Source organism: Nyctereutes procyonoides, unplaced genomic scaffold (assembly GCF_905146905.1).
Source record: "Nyctereutes procyonoides isolate TBG_1078 unplaced genomic scaffold, NYPRO_anot_genome, whole genome shotgun sequence".
Lineage (NCBI taxonomy): Eukaryota > Metazoa > Chordata > Mammalia > Carnivora > Canidae > Nyctereutes > Nyctereutes procyonoides.
The window spans coordinates 3064682-3086775 of record NW_026575153.1 but is presented as its reverse complement, the minus strand read 5'-3'; the positions used below and the strand labels follow the sequence as shown (position 1 = coordinate 3086775).

The window sequence follows — 22094 nt, the reverse complement described above, 5'->3', positions numbered from 1 at the left end:
TACTTTTGCAATACATTCATTTTTTTTCTTCTCTGAACTTGTATGACAAGTTTATACCATTTGATTCAGCATTTAATTATATGCTAGCTGTATAACCAGGAATAACAAGGCACATTCCATGAATCATACAAATAAACCTAATTAGTTAATAGTCATACTTAATATTGTCTATGTATTTAAGTAATTACTCCATGTATATTAGTTCTGCTTCTCCAGCTAGAATACTTGAAAGCAAAGACCATGTTTTTTGTACCATCTGTATTTAACAACATCTTGCATAGTTTTGTGTTCTTAATGTTTAATCTTTGATGGATACCAGAATTAATTCCTAAACTTGAAATCATTTATTTATTCCATAAGTAATTTTTGAGCCTTTACTATATGCCAAGTACTGTTAGAGATGCTGGAGACATGCAGTGAGCAAAACAAAAATCTCTGCCTCACAGTGCTGACCTTTTAGTGAGCAGAGATAGACAATAAAGAAGTAAGTAAAAGCATATATTATATCACATGATGGTAAGTGTTACTGGGGAAAAATAGAGCATGTAAGGGAGATAGGGAGTGCAAGGGTGGGGAATTGCAAGTTAAAATAGAGTGGTTAGGAAAGCTTCAGTGAGAAAGTTATTGGATGTGTAAGTCATGTGTGTCCTAGGCAAAGGGAAGAAATGGTACAGCGGCCTTGTCAGGGAGTCTGGGAGTATGCCAGAAGCAGAGGGAATGAAGGCAGTGGTCTGTGAGGGTAAGAGGTAGGATCGGAGAGGCAGCAGGAAGTGGCTTGAGATGGGCCTTGTGGGTCACTGTAATGTTTGTAACCAAATTTAAGTTTTCCTGGACCTAAAAAAATTGTGAGAAAGACTTAAAGACTTAAGAGTTGTAGCTGCCAGATCTACAGCAGGTTCTGGGAGAGAAACAACTTCATTATTGAAAGGTTGGGCTAGAAGGAGGAGCAGACCAAGCTTCTCCTCAAAAAGGACTGCCTTTTCCTTCTAGCACTGTCAGAAACACCAGATGGTTGCCACCTTTGCAAAGTTTTGCTCACTTCCACCCAAGAATCTCCAGGGGGAGAATATAAGAGAAAAGTCATTTTTGTTTTTAAAATGAAAGTTGCCAGCAATTTTGCTTTGTGAATATTTTTTGTACTAAGTATTAATGATATGTATCAATTCATTAAATAAATATATAATATATACTCTTACTTGATTTCTTTGGACCTAACCTCAATTTCTGAAAATAGGATTTAGATAAGAAAAAGCAAGATAAAGATAGTTGCTTATGATTAAGGTTGCTTTGTAGCTTTTTTCTATCTAGTCTAATTTGAGGGCATTTAATAAAGCAAATATATTATCTCTTTGTGATATTTTAAAAAAATAAGAGTTGTTTCACTGTGTTTTGGTTATCTGAATATGAAGTGTGGAAAATTTCATTTTAATTTGTCTTTTATTCTTAGAAAAGGATTGGAAGTTTCTTTTTTATTGCCCTCCTGCAACTGGAACTGATTCTGAGTACAACTAGACAATGAAAAATTCTATTTGAAATTATTTTTCCTCTTGGGGAAGTTAGGCAAATAGCAGTTTTTTTTCATTTTTAAGTATCAAGTACATTTTGCCTATACTTTTATGCAACTCAAAGTGGATCATTTTAAAAATTTATTTCAGCCAACAAAAAATTACTTCCTGAAGCTTCCATGTCAAATAACTGTTAACTAACTTCTGGTACTTAATTTTCTTGACTATAAAATGAGGTCATGGGTGATTTCTAAGTTCCCTTAAATTCTGATTCTTGTTCTGATTTTTCAGCTGTAAATGGATATGTTTCCTAGAGCTTGCTGTTAGATCAAACTAACTTAGGTTTGCTTATTTTGGCTGAGAGAATCAGGAAATTGGATTTTCTTCATTGGACTTATCCTAAACTGTGCCAGGTTAACAAAGTGACTTGTACTATTCTGTTCTGTTGACTTAAAGGTGAAAGGTAGGTCAGATGGATATTCAAACAACATTTAATTATAAAAAGTATTATCTTTGTCCTTACTTTATATTTTTAAATTAATCCTCTCAGAATCACAGAGAATATATATATGTATAGCTTTTTAAATCTTCCTTGTTTTTTATATTACTGGTAGTGACAGATCTGTGATTTGGTTTTTTTTGTTTTGTTTTTTTTTTTTTTTTGCTCTTTAGGCTTCATTTAGTATATAGCTTATTATGATTGGAAGTGAAAGATCTAGAAGGATTGAGTTTTGAAAAATACTGATGTACGCTCTTTCTGCCTCCCCCATCTTCCTCATCTTTCAAACAACAAAGAAAATTGTCAGAGGTCCAGTAACTACTACTAGTGAATGACAGATTGGAATAATTTAATAGGCTAACTGAATTATAAGAAAAAAGGAAAAAGTAGTTGCTCTACCAGATCGAAGCTATTAGCCATCTTTTGTTCATTTTAACAGATTGCTTAACATTTTATTACTGTTAGCTTTATGGGTTCCTCTCTGCTCTTTCACTAATAGCATAGAGGCAGGATTTTAGAAAAAAAAATTTAATCAAAATTTTCAGTTCTCGGGGCTGCCCTGGTGGTGGCGCAGCGGTTTAGCGCCGCCTGCAGCCTGGCGCCTGATCCTGGAGACCTGGGATGGAGTCCCATGTCAGACTCCCTAAATGGATCCTGTTTCTCCCTTTGCCTGTGTCTCTGCCTCTCTCTCTCTCTCTGTCTGAATAAATAAATAAATAAAATATTAAATTTTTTTTTCAGTTCTCTATTGGGATATTTGAATTTCTGTGAATTAGAAGACATTTAATTGGATTATTTTTTAATTAGAGCTGCACAGGGACGCCTGGGTGGCTTGGTGGTTGAGTGCCTGCCTTCTGCCCAGGGTAGGATTCTGGAGTCCTGGGATCGAGTCCCATGTCGGGCTCCCTGCATGGAGCCTGCTTCTCTCTCACCTATGTCGCCTCTCTCTGTGTGTCTCTCATGAATAAATAAATAAAATCTTAAAAAATTTTTTCACTATGAAAAAGAATTGGAGGGATGCTTGGGTGGCTCAGCAGTTAAATGCCTGCCTTGGGCCCACGGCCTAATCCTGGAGTCCCAGGATCAAGTCCCACATAGGGCTCCCTGCATAGAGCTGGCTTCTCTCTCTGTTTCTCTGCCTCTCTCTCTCTGTCTCATGAATAAATAAATCTTAAAAAAAAAAAAAAGAAAAATTTTAATATGTAGAATTGTTTGTATTTGCAGATTTTTTTTTTTTAAAGGTCATAAACAGAAGAGAAAGGGGAATGGTAATAACACTGGCTTTGAAATTAGGCAGACTTGGGGCAAACCTTAGTTTTACCACTTTCAAGGTATGTAATCTTAGGCAAGTTAATGTGACTGAATTTCAGTTAGCCATTTGTTATGGGCATAATAATAACTGCCTTCTGGGGACTTTTATAAAGGTTAAATGAATTAGCATATGTAAAGAACTAAGGGCACAGAGCTAAGTTTTCTTTCTTCCTCCTCCTTTCCTCATGATATAGTATCTGTCCTATAGATACTTCTTGGAGACCATATTTATTTTGTTTCTTAGCAACTAAATGGGTGTGACTGGAGGGAAATGGAGAAAATGAGAGGGCAGTCTGGTAGGTAGTTCTGTGAGAAAGATAATCTTACAAGTTAGAAGAAAGCCTTTTTTAGTCAAGTGAGTGATTTTTGATTCTTACAGTTATGATTAAAACTTTTTAAAACAGTGCAGTATATACAAACATGCTTACTGCCAGCTGACAACTGCTTCGGTTCAAAATTAATTGCCTTGACCAGTAATTGATGGCAGCAAAGAGAAACCAGTGCACACCTAGTTTTATTTATTCTGCTAATTCCTCTTATTCTCCTTAGAGGAGCAGTGTAGATATAATTCTTTTCACTGTGACTTAAGTCAGAAAGACACAAAAACTGAATTTTTAAAATCCCTCTCTCCCATCCAAACTCAGGATACTCTGTAATTTCCTGAGTAACATTAAAATCAAGTTAAATTACTAACTTTTGGACCGTGTTTTTACGTTACTTTTAGAAATCATTTTTTATAACTTTTTGTTAACACACATGTTAATTAAGTTCAGATGAAAAATCTCATAATGTTCCAGATTTTAAAAATTTGGACTTTTCCTCCAGGTTTGCATTATGAGGTGCAGCCATAAAGTGTAGATATAAAGAGAGTGACTTATGATTTTTGCTGTTACGGAATTTGTATCTATTCATTGGTATAAGAAGAAACAGGAAGTGGTACAGAACTATAGGCATCCCATTCAAAGCTGAAACTTGAGCTATGCTTTCAAGATAGGAGGGTGTGTCAGCTAGAGGAATACACTCTGAGGTAGTTTGAAGGCAGCCACTCCTCAGGCATCTATTGGGATGAGCATGTTGACCAGTACTTCACACTTGGATGTCTCACAGATTCCGCACACTTTTTAACATAGTCAGAACTGATCTTACACCAATTTGAATTGCCTGCTGCACTGATCTTGGCGTAAGGCCCACCATCCACCCTGTTACCAGGATCAGAAAGACTCATTCCTTCCCTGAACCTCCCACATGCTTCTCAATCACCTATTGAATCACATTTGTGAATATCTCAAGACAAACTGTGAATAGTGTAGAGTAAATTAGCATGGCCCCAGGGTACGGTGGTGGCAGAGGCATAGCACCTAGTCATAAGGCCTAGATCTTAGATGGAAATGTTTAAGCTCCATTTGTTGAGCATAGACTAATGGAACACTTGCTGTGCTGATCTTGAGGATAAAAAGGAAGCCCTCATACCTTCCCTCAAGGAGCGCACTGTGTGGGGATCTGGTTTCTAACCTTAAATAAGGACTTTTTTAAAATATATATTTTTTAAGATTTTATTTATTCATGAGACACACATACACACACAGAGAGAGAGAGAGAGAGAGAGGGAGAGAGAGAGAGGCAGAGACACAGGCAGAGGGAGAAGTAGACCCCTTGCAGGGAACCGGATGTGGACTCAATCCTGGGATTCCAGGATCATGCCCTGAGCCGAAGGCAGACACTCCACTGCTGAGCCACCCAGATGTCCCAGGACTTTTAGTTTTAATGTCAAATATTTTATGGGTGATGTTTCCTCTATCACATTATGAAATAATTCTATTCTTAGTAACTGAAAATTTTGTATTACATTACAGTTTTAAATGAAAAGATTTTCTATATATATGTACAAGAATGTACATTTATTTAAAAATCAAAATATATACAAGACTTAGGCCAACTTTAAGTTTAGTGATTAGTTACACTGATGAATTCATGTCTCACTTGTGAAAACTTAAACCTGGGTGCCAGTTACCTCCATCTGCTTCAAGTGTGATTCATAGACTGGGAACCAGTGGTCAAAACAAAACGTTTTTAGCCATCTAAAAGTAGAGCTAGAGTCCTGAGCAGAGACATCCAGGGAAGGTGAGTGTGAGGGGAGATAGCATGAGAATGGGGAGGGAAACAGAGACAAAGACATACACAGTAGGACAGTTGATGGAGCAGAGTAACCTGAAAAGTTTCTCCTGGTCACATCAGCTTATTAGCAGATGAGGATAATGATTCTACCATATTGGATCCTACCAAATTAAGCTTCATTATCATTTTAAGAGAGAAATTAGCTTGATTTCAGAGTTTTAAAGTGAGAAATTTTCGTACAATATTTCTTTGTATGACAAGAAATTGCTAAGATATTATGTGTATACTGATTAAGTGGCAAGAAGATCACACCCAACTCTTGAAGGACAGAGATGAAATTCTGTTTATTACATACTCCAGTGCCTAACCACAGTGTGGCGACTTAGAAGATACTCAAAAAATATTTATTGCCTTTCATTGTAGAGAATGCTGCTTTTAAAGTTACAGTAATTTTTGCTACTTTCGCCTGATAAATTTAGGAATAATTCTTAAGCTGTTAGTGAGATAGAGTGACAATCTGGTCATTCTTGTATATTTAATGGCAGCAGTCTCCTTGAGGTTCCAAATAAACATTTTTGTCCATAGCATCAAGGGCTTTTGAAAGGATTGAAATTCAAGTCATTCCCAACTGTTTCCAGTGGCTGTTGTTGCTATTAAGGTCTCAAAGATTGAAATAGCTTGGGCTGTATGTGAGTTGAAAAGTAAACCAGAGTGATTGTGCAAAACACATATGTGGCAGATTACTTATACTGTCAAACTTTGCACCCTAGTTTTTCTTTAATGTATTTTAAAGCTTGCATTTTCACAGTGAACCAGCTTTATACACAGGTTCTTTTTTTTTTTTTTTTTTTTTTTTGAGAGAGAGAGAGAGTAGGAGAAAAAGGTGGGGGAGAGGGGCACAGAGAGAAGGAGAGAGAGAATCTTAAGTAGGCTCCATGCCCAGGGTAGAGCCCACTGCAGGGCTCTATCTCACAAGCCTGAGATCATCTCCTGAGCCGAAATCAAGAATTGAATGCTTAACTAATAAATAAGGCACCCAGGTACCTGATCCACAGGTTTTTGTTTTTTTTCACAGGTTTTTAAATGTTACTAGTCCTAATAATTTTTTTAAACCATCCACGATCTCTTATTAGCACTCTTTCTGTGCAATTTAAATGCATAAGAAGAATAGTCCTTCATTCATCTATTTTTGTGTATGTATGAATTTTAATTTCTCAAGTAATACAGCAAAAGTTTATTTTTGTCTTATACTAAAAATCCATAGATGATAATCCTGAATTCAGTAACCTCTCTTACAATTGAGTCTGCCTTATTTGACTTTTTTGGCTGAAGTTGAATAGCAGTCTTTTCCTGTGTAATTCATACTGTTACAATGAATATGAGGGACTTTCCAGATTCTTTTGTTTTACTGGAATTATGTTATATAGACTCTGCTTTGAAATAGTGGATTATTTATTATTCCAGAATGTTTTTGTTATCCTGAGAATATGTCTGGTTACCAAATTATTCTGAAAACTAAGAACAGTATTTTTGTATTTGAAAGATAAGCTAGTTAATTACCTCTTTCAAAATAGAATTTTAATTTCTTTGACACACTGAAATATACAATCATCACTTTCCCAGATTTTTCCGATTCTATAATATTCATGTATATTTCTTTTTCATATGAGAAGCCTGTTTGCTCTGAGTGAGCCTAAGAATTACCTCCAGGGATCAAAGCAAATTGCTACTTCATTGAAACTTGGGTGCTGTTTTTTATTTTTTTGCATGTAATTTCTATTTTTATATAGTATTTACAGTTGAAGTTATTTTAGTATTACACAGAAGAGAGTTTCTTTCTTATCTGTTCCTTAAAAGAAGCTTAATAGGTTATAACAATTTTCATGTTTCCAAGAACTTTAGATAATAGTTTTTTTTTTTCAAGGTTGCTAGGGAAGCAGTTTCAGTCTTGTTTCTTAGCACGCAGTGGGGATTTGGTAAGTAAAATATATTAAAGAAGCTAGCATTTTATTCTGTTTATTTATTTTTAAGGATTTTTATTTATTTGCGAGAGAGAGCAGGAGCAGGGGGAGGAGGAGGAGTAGTGACAGAGGGAGAAAAAAGAAGCAGACTCCCCACTGAGCAGGGAGTTCAAGGTGGGGCTCTGATCCCAGGACCCTGAGATCATGACCTGATCCAAAGTCAGATGCTTAACATGAGTCACCTAGGCTCCCCTAAAGAAGCTGACATTTTAAATTCTTAACTTTACAAGTTACTGAGCTAGGAGCTTAATATATTTTAGTCATTTAATCTTCATAGCAATTATTGTGACAGATATTATCACCCCACTATATAGAGGGTAAGCTCTGTACTTCAAATTCATACAATTTATATGTAAATAAACCAGAATTCAAGCTCAGGTCTGTTTCCCTCCTAATATGATTGTTCTACAACATCACACTGTCCCTTTAAATAAAGGAATTAAGAAAATATTCTTATTATATAGTTATTATAATGCCTTTTGTCTAAATGTGCATTTTATTCTCCCAAATACACCACAATAAGAAATTTTGACCATTAAATTTGCTTCATATGAGGCAGAGAAAGAAGCAATTATGGAGACATTTGTTTGATATTCCAGTAATTTCAAATTCCATGGAAAATATTAACAAGTCAGTGCTCTGAAAAATTTGCTTTTTTATAGAAGCTCACAAAATATTCTGGCAGTAATATTACCTCATTCATTCCTTTAGCAGCTCCAACATATGCATTCTCTGGATTTACTAAAGCAGCTTTAATAATATCTCTATCTGTAAAATAGTTTTTCAGTTAAATTAAAATGCATGGCCAAGTTCATGTATAGAGAACAGACTTCCTAGATTTGTAGCATTTTAGAGTGATGCAGCTCCAGCTGTCAACCATAAAACTCTTAGTCCACATTTACCATTTATCTCTATGAATGCTTCGGGGTTTCTTTTTGATCGGTTTTCAAAATACCTGCAGTGACAACTCTGTGACAGCAGTGACACTGGGATTGCAGTTGTGTAGCAGAGGAAAAAAAGGAGACAGATATTAGCCCATGGGCTCAGCTTAATCACTCCATGTGCCTGTTTACCCTGCTCTACTCTGTTCTTCCATCTGTTTGGTGCTTTGATTACAGTGTTTTTTTAGGTGTTCTATCAGTATCTTATGCTGTGTGTGGGAAATATGCTCGATTTAGTAATAAATTGGTTTTACCAAATGCCATCACTTTTTTTTTTAAATGCTATCACTTTTAAAGTAGCCAGCATGCTTTCTGTTTTCTCTAACTTTTTCTCCTACTTCCTTCAAGGTGTTCATTTTCCTGCATTTCTTTTCTTTCTTTAAAGCCTTAAAATCCCTCCTTTTCTCTCTAAAGTGTCAAAATGTCCTTCACTAATTACATGCTCTGGAGGTTGAGTGAACCATATGTATATTACAGAAATAGGAAAAACATTGTTAGTTTCAGTGGACATAGAGACCTTAAAAATATTGAGGTATAGCCCCTTTCATCCCCAACACACACACAAGTGCATGAGTGATGATGGCAGAAAGGAACAGAATAGCATTGTTCAGTCACCACAAGTTTGAATTTCTGAAAATGAAGGAATTTTTAGATTTAGAGCAGTGAGAAAGTTTGCTGGGATCCTAGAGACAAGAGATCTTACCTGAGAGTAATTCCATGATTAACATACAGGGCAAGTTACAGGTCAGTGCCAAAAGAGTGGGAGAGGATTAGAAGGTTAAAGGGTTCAGTTTATTATAAGAATCTCAGCTGCCATTGGTAAAATTTTGAATTTTGGTTCTTGGTTAATGGGAAATTATTGAAGAATTGTTTTGAAATACAATAATAATAGATTTAATAATAGTAATAATAGTAGTATTTTTTGAGCAGGTACTCTATGTTAGGCATTCTTTTAAACGCCTCACATATAATTTATTTAATCCTTTGGAGAACTTTGTGAGGTATGGATGCTATTATTATTCTCCTCTTAAAGATAAGGAAATGGAGGAAAACAATGCCTGGGGTCACCTGCCAGGATTACAGACTATTCTGGCATGTTGATGGGGAAGGAAGGGAGACCAGTTGGGAGATTATTTCACAAGAGTGGGTGGGAAGGAATGGAGGCCTGGGTGTGAAGAGAGTTGGGGGGAGGAGTGAGAGCCTTGATGGTGAGGGCTGGAAGTTCCAAACTGGTTGAGGAACTTTCTGAGGAGCAGCTGTCCTGATGCATGTCTCGCTGCCTCCTTTCTGTTGTTTATCTTCCATTTTAAACTTTGTTCCTTTTGCTTAGTTTTTCTTTCTTCTCCTCTCCAGTTAGTAAAACTGATGTACTCATTCTTTTAATGACTATTTGTTAGGTTTTTAGTTGGAGTGAGTCTTCATTGATTCCTGTACAGTTTACAGGAAAAAAAAAAAAAAGACATAGTCCCGGCCATAAAAGGGACATTTGATGCAGTGTGACAGGTAAGATAAATACAGAACCTGTAATTCAAGTTAGTGTGAGCAGAACGATAAAAACTTCTGGGAGAGCCAGTTTCATTTGACTGTATACTTCATCTTCCATTTTTAGTTCTAGAGCCATTCGAGATAACATTTATCAGAGCTGGTGAGGTCTACAGCTCCCTGGTTTCCTTAAATATCAGAGCTGGGCCCCTTGTGGAGCCCATACACATCCTTTTTTTATTTTATTTTATTTTTATTTATGATAGTCACACACACACACACAGAGAGAGAGAGAGAGAGAGAGAGGCAGAGACACAGGCAGAGGGAGAAGCAGGCTCCATGCACCGGGAGCCCGACGTGGGATTCGATCTTGGGTCTCCAGGATCGCGCCCTGTGCCAAAGGCAGGCGCCAAACCGCTGCGCCACCCAGGGATCCCGCCCATACACATTCTATATTTAAGGGTATAGAACACTTAATGTTCCCTAAAACATACACACGTGTTCCCCTTCCAAATTTTCCAACATTTTGGTTTTAAGAGGGAAAAAATCTCATTAGTGAATATAAAATCTCATTTACATCTGCTACTGGACTATAAGTTTCTAAGGGCAAAGGCCTCACCTGTCTTGTTTACAGAAGTGTGTTCTCATCTTTCCCATAGACTTGCTCATGGTTTGTGCTAAAACATTTGTTGAACTGAATACTGCATATGAGGGTGAAAATTTCCTAAAAATGTTGTTACTGTAAGAATTAGGAGATGAAAGCAAACAATAGTGCAGAAATGAGTGAGACTAATGAGTGCAAGTTTGTGATTCTAAATAAAACTATACTGAGTTGTAGCCACAGAATGGCAAGAACAGTTTTATGTAGCAGCCCCCCATGGTATATTCCTCTCTGGGGAGCTATAACTTTAATGTGTACATTTTTAGATCTTGATTATAAATCCAGGCCCCTTCTTTTGTCTGCTACCGATTAGGGAGTGAGGTAATTCATTCTCCTTTTTACTGCTTCTGCCCATAGTGAGAATAGAACATCCACATACATCTTTTCTGCCTACTTGGAATGGGAGCTGATGGAGCATACAATTTCTGTCCATTAGGTTCAACTCCTCTCCTGGAAGTTAGAGTTGGTGCCTGACTGCTCTTGCTTGATACTCATTGGGCCACATTACGAATGAGTTACATAAACTGTGCCATTACAGGGTCATAGTCTCCAAGTTCCAGTTCTTCACCTTCTGTCCTCATACGTGGCAGGTGCCCTGGTGAGGGAAGAGACCTGCCATTCTCTCTTACTTCCTGTTTTATCTCCTGTTTTGGTAAATGAATAGAGTCAGAGATGGAATTTAAAATGAGAGTCTCCTCTTTGCTTGAACACAAATTAGAAACCCTGCATTTTGGGCCTTAAAGGGAGCTTGTATTTAGAAAGTGTTTATATTTATTTCTCATTTGCCTACCAGTATTTGGTAGGCAGTAGTGCTGTAGAGAAGGAGGTGGGAGGTTTCAATGATATATCTAACCTTTTGGGTAAGAGGAGGTTTGGGGGTGCACCTGGTCAGTATACATGTACTGCTTAAGTGGCTCATTCCTTGGATTAGAAAAATTCATTGTGCTTTGTAGCTACACCCTGACTGAAGCAGTGTTTGGTCATTGAGTCTTTTTCCTTTTTTTTTTTTTTTTGTTAAACCATTCACCCTATTTTTATAATTCTAACTATTTCCAATGATCTGAGAAACCTATTTAATCTATTTAAAAGGTTAGTAATGAATGATACTTTCCCAAGGCTATTAGTATATTTAGCATTAACCTAAAATAGTGAAGTGAGAAGAGCATTAAAAAGAAAATCATTTGTCCTTCCTAGAAACAAAGCTTAATGGTTACAGTTGCTAATTTTTAAGATAAATTTAGTAGAGTACAAAGTATATTTTAGTAATTCATTTCACAGTGAGGAAAGAAATATGTGACATTTTCTAATTTTCTACCCTGGAAAAATGCAGAAGTGGATGTCTGCATGTAGAATGTGTAGAATGGCTGCCCCTCATATATATTAATTCACTAATAGTAATTGCTAATATTTATTGTATACTTATATTAAAGATCAGGGGTACTTTGAATACACTAGAAGTCTGTAATCAAGATGGTGGAGGGCTATACTCTCTTTGGAAGCTCTGGGGGAAAATTCTTCCTTGCCGCTTTCATCTTCAAGTGGCTGTCAGTGTTCCTGATGGTTGCCTTACTTCCATCTCTGCCTTCATCATCACCTTACCACCTCCTTCCCTGTGTGTCTTTGTCTTCTCCTCCTCTGTCTCTTACAAGGAGATCTGTCACTGGATTGAGGTCTGTTCAGGTAATCTAAGATGTCTCCTCTCAAGATCTTTAACTTATTATATCTGCAAGACCCCTTTTCCAAATAGGTAACATTCACAGGTTCTGCGTATTAGGACATGGATATATCTTTTTGGGGATCACCATTCAACAGACTACGGGTACATCCTTTTATTTTATTTTTTTAAAGATTTTATTTATTCATGAGAGACACAGAGAGAGAGAAAGAGACAGACAGAGGCAGAGACACAGGCAGAGGGAGGAGCTGGCCCCATTCAGGGAGTCCGATGTGGGACTCGATCCCTGGACTCCAGGATCACGCCCTGGGCCAAAGGCAGGCGCTAAACCGCTGAACCACCCAGGGATCCCCTAGGTGCATACTATTAGTATCACCATTTCTCAGGGATATATTGAGTGAGTAGTGAATTTGTTTTGACTATGAGCTGTCTTCTTTACCATCACACTGTGATGCCATACTGATCTATTCTGCTCAGTTTGTAGATGATCTGTTTTGAGGCATTGCCTGTATGATATCTAGTCCTTTATTTAATTAGGAATGATTTCACGCCTGGTACATTTTTTCTCCTTGTTGCTTAGTGTCTGTTTGGGAAATGTATGCATAAGACTCATTGAAGATTTTTCTCGATGCAAAGACTGGAGTTACCTTGCTGTGGTTACTCCAGCAGGAGAAAAGGCAACTCACTACTTTGACAGCAACAAAAACTTGTCTTTCTGGTTTAGTGAGACCAATGTGAAACATCAGAGTTCTGATTCACTTCATCACTTACTATAGGGTTATGAGCATTGTTACTTTAGTTTTTAGAACTTCAGTTTATTTACCCATAAATTAGGAATCCCTATTTTATAGAGTAGTTAGCTTAGTTGAAAAAGTTAAACCTGGGCATTTAATAAGTAGTTTGCTCAAATTAAGCATGCAGATATTTTAGAAAATGTAATTCCAATGTCTATGAATTTCTTCATGCTTATTTAAGGCCTCTTTAATTAGTAATAAAAGTTACATTTTTTAAAACAGTTTATATCACAAATGATGGCGCTTGCTCTTTTAAATTAAAAAAATTTAATACATCAGTATCCTTTATTATCCATGTACATATATGGTATCGTTTTAAAAACTCAAGTAATATTTGTTTTGCCTCTTTGTGGTATCTTCCTCAGCACAGTTTGGTTTTGTTGTTTATGCATTTTTTTAAAGGATCATTCTTCTTACCCAATGCCTGACACACATACCAAAAAGGGAAAAATTGTAAGAAAGAATGTTGCTTAGATCACATCATCCAATTATTGCACTTTAAGCATTTTGTGAGTGATGGCTCCTTCCTACGGGGACATTCTTGTTAAGGTTGGGGGTCATTGTTTCTTTCTAAGAGCACTATTATTCCAATTCTGAATAATATTTTCTAGACAGGAAACATGACCATCTTTCATTTCATCGTCCTTTTTAGTAGATGTTTGTTGAGAATACTGGAGGCTGGATAAGACAAATTGCCCCAGTAATTCTTATTATTGTTTATTTTTCCAGTTGTGTAAGCCTATTTGATAAGGTCATGGTGGTCAGATAGATTTTTCATCTATTTCTTCATGAAAGGATTGCTTGTGTTTTCTTTTTTTTTTTTTAAGATTTTATGTATTTATTCATGAGAGACACACACACACACACACACACAGAGAGAGAGAGAGAGAGGCAGAGACACAGGCAGAGAGAGAAGCAGGCTCCATGCAGGGAGCCCGACGCAGGACTCGATCCCAGGACTTCAGGATCCTGCCCTGGGTCAAAGGCAGGCGCTGAACCGCTGAGCCACCCAGCGATCCCTTGTGTTGTCAATATTGTCTTGTCTTCCTAAGTTACTGACAAGTGAGGAAATTTCAAAATGTATGCTTTAGAAAACTATTTTTTTAAAAATATGTCTTATTTCTTGGAATTTTATAAAAACTCTAAAACTATGGTCTTAAAGTAATCTCTTAAATGGAACTGTTGATAACGTAATGCAAAAGCCTGGGAAATTGTAAGCCCAACTGAGTTGGAAATACTTGTTTTCCATTTCTGTGTAGATAATATGGCTGATGGATGCAAAATTTGTTTTCACCATTAGCATTTATTATGCTTGCTTCAGGAGGAGTGTATTGTCATAGAACTGAATGTAGTGATGGATTTTTAACAATATCTTGACCCAGATGATACTGTATTACTAATACTGCCCTTGTTATTAATTTCCTCCTGAAGTGGAAAATTGTTTGTTTCTACCATATCTATCTAAACACCCACCCTCATAAACATCCATGTGCACACACCCACATTTCTATTCAAAGCAGCATTGTTTCAGGTTGAAAGTAACCATATAGAAAAAGAAGATACATGTCACTTAGAGAAATATATGTAAATACTATTTTTCCTCCTTGCATTTACTTTTTAAATTCATACTATATGAAAGCATTTGGGAATCTTTGGAATTTACTCTAAAGAGGTTCCAGACATGTTCATTTTGCTAATGTTCTGACTTTTTAGAGAAATACATTAAAGTGTTTAATTGTTAATCTGATATTAAATATTAACAAATTTTCTGTTATCAGAAGATGTTTTAAAACATATGGAGGTGTTACTGATTTTATAACATCCCATCTATAATTTGAAGTAGCTTTTTTTTTTTATTGGAGTTCGATTTGCCAATATATAGTGTAACACCCAGTGTTCATCCCATCAAGTGCTCCCCTCAGTGCCCGTCACCCAGTCACCCCATCCCCCGCCCACCTCCCCTTTCCACTACCCCTGTTCGTTTCACAGAGTTAGGAGTCTCTCATGTTCTGTCACCCTCTCTGATATTTTCCAATCATAATTTGAAGTAGCTTTTAAAATCTAAAACTACACTTAATATTTAAGAGGCATTGAAAACAGGGATATCAAAATTTTATTTTTTATTTTTATTTTTTTTTTTTGGGGGGATATCAAAATTTTAAACTTTAATGTTTTAGTATATATAATGCTTAGAGTTTTTACTTAATATATCCAATGCTAGCATTCCTTTTGGAAATGGGGCATTCCTTTTTCAAATCTAAATATTTAATGGATTTAAGATATTAGAAATTTCATCTGGTTAATATTGTGCTTATATCTCAGTATCGTAACGTCTAGGTTTACAGTTAACTGTTAGTGATTTTTAGACCTAAGGGAAAAAGCATTTATCTAAAGTTAGTGGTAAAACTTCAGTTACCTCTAATACCTCGGGGCATGGCTAATTCTGAATAACTGGATTTTCTAGATAAATTGACATTAAATACCTCAATTCTTTAAAAAAAATTCATAAAAGTCTTTCAAAGTTTAATTCTTTGTGTATTAGTTTTCTAATGCTATGTAACAAAATACTGCAAGTTTAGTGGCAGAAAAAAAATCCCCACAAATTTATTATCTTACAGTTATAGAGGTCAAAAGACCAAAATGGGTCTCAGTGAGCTAAAATTAAGGTGTTGACAGGCTGTGTTTTCTTTCTGGAAGCTCTAGGAGAGAATCTGTCCTTTTGCCTTTTCCAGCTTCTAGAGGCTGCTTGCTTTCTTTGGCTCCCATTCTTTTCATCTTCAAAGGCAGCAAAGGCTACAGAGTCTCTCACATCATAGCATTTTGATGCTGACTCTTTGGCCTCCCCCTTCCACAGGTAAGGACCCCTCGTTGTTACATTGGGCCTACTGGATAATCTAGGATAATCTTCCCATTTTAAAGTCATCTGATTAGCAGTTTTAATTCCACTTTAAGGAAACTTTAATTCTTCACTGCCATGTTATTTAACATTATTTACAGGTTCTCGAGATTAGGACAGGGACATTGTGGGAAAGCCATTATTCTGCCTACCATCTTGCCTTCTTAAAGTGTTGAATTATGTGTACCGAATTGACTGTAACTGTGAGGATTGCATGAGATATGAAGCCTGAATGATTTATTTTATCATCTGTTTCTCCGAAGTGACATTGAAGTCTCTTCCAGGCTTCACTTCAGCTTGGTTGATGGGTCTTCTTTGAGCCTCACTAGTACTGTTTGTAGGTGACCTCACTTCTAGCAACGGAAAAAATTTCTATGCCAGAGTCATTGAGGACCACTATAGGGAGGATATAAATGGGTGTTTGACACCCCTTCTCAGTCCTGGGAAGTACAGTGCTATTCAATAATCTTTTAGTTGTTCACTCTCTATAAAAAAAGTTCTGTTCCCATCCTTATCATTATGTTTCTCACCATTACCATATGTAGTATGTCAAACTTCTGGCCACTTAGAGTGCCATTTTTTTGAGATGTCTAATTTTTGTCAGATTCTAGTTGTGTCCTGGTTTTTTCTGTCTTCTGTACCATTTATTCTTTTGCATTTTGTATGTGGGTACAAGAGTACTTTCTTTCTTTCCTTTTTTAAGATGAAGAAATGAAAGTTGAATAACTTACACAAGCATGAACATCAATGGCTGTATCAGTGTTTGAACCCAGATTTGTATTCCAGGAGAGCCCATGTTTACCACTCAGCTGAATTCCTAGCCAACATTTAGTCCAAATTCTGAACTTTACTTTTGAAATCCATTTGTCACAAAATTTTAATAAAGAGGTCTTTGCAATTAGAAGGTCATTGCAATTATGTTATATTGAACATAAATTTATTTATTACTGGGAGGATAGGAGTAAGATGGAATGATATTTTCACTCTGCCTTACCCTTTGGAAGACAAAAACAGGGGTCTGAGAGATAGTGCCTATATTTTAGTAGATCATTAGGAAGAGTTTGTATACACCCAGTTTTCAATTTAGGAGGAGTAAGGAACTGGGCTGTTTTTGTGACATTCTTTTAAGGGAAGATAAGAGAGGAAAGAAAGGGGTGAACTGAAAGACATCAGATATAAAGTGCCTGTTTACTCTCTGTGAGTCACTCACATTCTGCTTCAAAAACATGTTAGGAATTCATCTAATCTTCCTTAGGGCACACCCACTTCCCTCTAAGCCTAGTATAGTTCACAGATAAATTGGTCTTTCTCATTTCACCACTTTTGCTATGCAGTCACCTTGCCCAGGGGTGATTTGATGTTCTGTGGCTGCCAGACTTTTCTTATTCTGTCTCACTGTCTTCCTTATATAAATGAGTACCTAACAAATATATTACCTAGTCCTAAACTTTTCCTTTTCTTGATAATATTTCATGGCTTGAAAAAGACATCTCAGGCACTAAGTACATAATGATGGTCACTTTGTTTTTTAATTCATATTTTGCTTTTAATTCTCTAAGTTTCCTACATTTTTGGTTTCCACAAATGATCATTTCTAGAAAAGATCCGTTTTATGCATATTTGCTCTAACCTAAAGGTTAAGACATTGTATGCAATGTATATAATCGACCTTCATTTGCATGGTGGTACTTTGAAACAGTGGAATGCTTGCAAGCTTTATTCTTCTGTACAGTGAGGAGATTTTTACAGAGCATATGATTACTTATTAAATGACCTTTGTGTTCTTTCTTTATCTCTATTTTAATATATGCATTCTCATTTTCCAGTTAGAGTGCCAGTTTATAAGTATTTCTGGAAAAGGCCATGGATGGACATGAACTCTGACAATAGGAACTTATATCTATATGCATTTATATTTCTTTAGTTTTGAATTTTTCTTTTTGCAGAGAAGAATGCATAAAAAGTATTCTGTAGAAATCAGGATTCATAATTGGAGACTATTCTAGAAACAGGGATTTGCATGCTTCACCTGTATTGTCAACATTTTCATAAAGATCAAGAAATCTTTTATGCCTCATTGATGAAACCATAAGGATGATTGAAGTCACTTAAAGGGATTTAGCATATCTAGATAGTCTAAAATATTTAAATGAAGGAAAAGGGTTTGAAAATCTACACACACACACATATATGTATAATTATTATATATATAATAATTTGGAGCTGGGAAATGCAGTTAAATTCTGAAAAAAATCTTGGCTATAGCAAATGATTACTGTCTGAATCTCCTGGATAGATGCATTTTTCTGTTTAGCTGAAGGAGATTACATGGTACAATAGAAAGCATGTGGGCTTCAGTATCAGACAGAACTGAGTGTATATCCTGGTAACATTTTATTTCTGTATTAGAATGGGTATTATTTAACATTTCTGAAAATTATTTTTGGGTAACATTTATTACAAGGTGCCAAAGATGCAGTTTATATGTGGCACCATGGTATAATGAAAAAAGTCTTGATTTGGGTGTTAGTCTAAGATTCAGGTCTCTGTTCTATTTAATAGCCATTGGGAGGGCATTAGGCAAAATTCTTTTCTTCTTTTTTTTTTAATTAAATTTTGTTTATTTTTTGAATGAGTTATATATTCATATTGCTTAAAATCTAAATTTTGCAATGAAAATTCTTTTTCCTCCCTCCTGTCTCTCATCAGCTAATTCTCTTTCATATATTGAAATATTATGCTGCTATATTTTTACAGAGGTATATTATGCATGTAAGAGCAAGATATATGTACATTTTTGTCTCTTTTTCCTACAAATGGTAGATACTATGCATACTGTCTTGTATCTTTCCGTTTTAACTTAACATTTTAAAATTTAGCTTATCTTGAGGATATTTTTTTCTTTTTCTTTTTTTTTAAGATTTTTTTATTTATTCATGGGACACACACACACACACACACAGAGAGAGAGAGAGAGAGAGAGAGAGAGAGAGAGAGAGAGAGAGGCAGAGGCAGAGACACAGGCAGAGGGAGAAGCAGGCTCCAGGCAAGGAGCCTGATGTGAGACTCGAACCCTGGGAATCTGGGATCATGCCCTGAGCCTAAGGCAGACGCTCAACCGCTTAGCCACCCAGGCGTCCCTTGAGGATCTTTCTATATCAGTAATAACAACTTGCTCATTTTAAAAATAGGTACGTAACATTCCATTACACTAATATACCAAAATATATTGAACCCATTTTCTATGGATGGTCAGTTCGTGTGCTCTTAACAATGCTATAATGGTTTACTTTAAATATGCTTCATTTTATACATGTGGGAGTAGATCTGTGGGATAAATATCCAGAAATGGAATTAATGGTATCAGGGGTATGTCCATTCTTCATCTTTAGAAGGAAGCAAACCTTCTGATGTCAGAGGGCTGTTTGGATAAAGTGTTGTGTGTACACTCAATTAACATTGTTTCTCTTTTGTTCCTCCTGTAGCACATATGGATATTGGAGGGCATGGGTCAGCAGAATGCATCTTGAGTCCAGCTTTTGAGTCCAGCTGTTATGAATATCAGCATTATTGTTGTTGCTTTTAATTTGCCTGTGCTCATAAAGATAGAATGAGCCATTTGGATGTCGTTACGTGGATACCCTTCTCTAGAAGTAGTTTGTGGTTTGGAAATGAAGACATTTCCAAAATATCTTTCTTTTTCTTCAAAAAGTCTAATTCTTCACAATTACATTGTGTCTTTGACATGTCATCATGTTAGGCCAAGATTGAAAACACTATCTTTGATTTAAAAAAAAAAAAAACACTAGCAGAGTGGAAAATAGGCACTTTTTTGTCATCCTATTCTTCTGTCTCACAGTGTAAGTTTTCATGAAGAGTAAGAGATAGTCCTTGATGAGCATAAGAATTTAAACTGACCTTTATTTATTCCAGTGCTTGCAAGTTTTCATTGGGCTTCTTATGTTTCGGACATATGACCATGTCAGAAAAATCTTGAAAGTTTTTCTTTAAAAATTTTATTTTAGTTTGAACTGAATTTTAAACATTTAGACCCACTGGCATTCATAATAGTCTCGAGAGTTTTGTATTTTATCTGTATGGTAGATCAGTTCTTGAATAAACTTTTCTTATAATATTTGTTGCCTGAGGTAGACTTTGCCACTGGATGCATGGGAAGATGGTGAAAATGAGGACAAGAACCATGTACTAGAACATCTGTCACATAATTAATAATAGCTTAATCGGGGCACCTGGGTGGCTCAGTTGGTTAAGCGTCCGACTCTTGATTTCGGCTCAGGTCATGATTTCAGGGTCCTTAGTTCAAGCCCCATGTAAGGTCTACGCTGAGCAGGGCACCTGCTTGAGATTCTTACCCTGTGCTCACCCCGCTTACATGTGCTCTAGTAAATAAATAAATCTTTAAAAAATAATAGCTAAATCATTGTCCTGATTTATTTTTATCAACTCATATAATACTCATAGCATCTTCCCCGTGAAGTAAATGATGTTATTCATCATTTATACAGCAAAGTAAAAAACAATCTTTTCTTTCACAAAAGAAAGATTAGATAGCTTGCCTGAAGTCACCCCTTTAGTAAAACTGCAGCTCTTTATTTTGAACCTGGCCTGGCTCTAGAGTCCATAATTTCTATGGTACCGTACCCTTAGTTTGACACATGCCTCTTTAGTGTGATATTTTGATGCTCTTAGGGACTATTGAAATCTAAATGACAGGCAGCCTGGGTGGTTCAGCGGTTTAGCGCTGCCTTCAGCTCAGGGTGATCCTGGAAACCTGGGATTGAGTCCCGCATCGGGCTCCCAGTATGGAACCTGCTTCTCCCTCTGCCTGTCTGTCTGTCTGTCTGTCTGTCTCTCTCTCTCTCTGTCTCTCATGAATAAATAAATAAAATCTTTAAAAAAAAAAGAAATGAAATTTAAATGACTTGTCAGTTTAGTTCTCTTTTACTGCCTATTTCTGACTGCCCCTTCCTTCACACCATACAAACATAAACACACATACCTTGCATAAATGCCCTATGGTCAAACTGCTATTGCAGTATTAAATTTAAATGTAGATTAAGTTTAGTATAAATGTAGTATTAATTAAATAAATTTTAAGTAAATTTAGTATTTTGATTCACTTTTGTGTTTTCTGGTTCTTTTCTCTGAAGTCTGTGCCTGTTTTTTGCCACCTTGCTCTTTTTATTTTATCACTGCCAACAGAGCTTATTACCCTCTAGTATTGCTCTATTTCATTTTGGAATCTTTCATCCTTGTCACCTGTTACTTATCAGCATTGCATAGAAGCTGTAAAGCTATTAAAGCACCCTTCTCTTTTGGTAAATTAAGAGTCACTTTTCTCAGCTATGTTTTATTTGCTCTGGTTGTCAGAGGTGGCTTCTTTATTATTGAAGAGGGGCTTTTTGCCAGCTACTTTTTACTCATGCATTTTTAAACATTTAGTAAGCATCCCCGGGCCAAGTTCTATACAACTCCTAGGAAAACTGAGATTGATAAATTGTAGCATGATCTGAAGGCTTGGAGTCTGCAGAGGTCTTATCCATATCATGACTCTAAAACTTTTCAGTAAATCTTCAGAATCCTACATCTTTGGTGAAATGATAATGATATAAACACCTTGTATTTGTATAAGGGTTTGCAGAATATAAAGCTTCTATTCATATGCTTCTCTGCTGGAATCAGTGATAAAATATCCCTCATATACACAATACACACATACTAAATATATGAAAATTATACAGTGTAATATTACATAATTATATAACAATTCAATAGAATTATTACCTGAATACAGTTTCTTTATTTCAGAAGGTTTGATTCAAGACCTCTTTGTAATTTTAAATATCATTCTTATTCTAAGCTATGATTGCATATGAATTATTTTTCTGTATAAAATACATTGTATTTTCATTTTTTTGGAGTCAAAATTAAAACATTTCAGAAAGGCTTATGCATTATCTATTTAGTAGAAACATTTCAATTCTAATTTGTGAAAACGTTGAATCATGGAAGATGAGAAATTTAAAAGACCTGTTAATAAGCCTTTAACATGTGCGATTGTCCTTGCAAAATTATTTTGAGCTCTGTCTGCTGTCACACACTGAAAGATGCAAGGAAACAATGTGGCTTTGGCTAGAGCTTATCACTTCTCAGAATAACTTTGGGGTATTATC

General features: G+C 35.9%; 1 protein-coding gene across 16 annotated transcripts in view; it reads left to right on the top strand.

Moving 5' to 3' along the window:
* Positions 1-22094, top strand: part of PDLIM5 (PDZ and LIM domain 5) — a 212239-nt gene that overhangs the window by 77606 nt on the left and 112539 nt on the right. For 2 of the 16 annotated variants that reach the window (XM_055313255.1, XM_055313254.1), the window contains exon 1: positions 15752-15858. The exons of 13 other annotated variants lie outside the window; for them this stretch is intronic. The gene's annotated coding sequence lies outside the window, so the exon portion shown is untranslated. Of the gene's footprint in view, positions 1-15746; positions 15859-22094 lie in introns of those variants that run through there. One more of the 16 variants, XM_055313252.1, reaches the window with a different exon arrangement.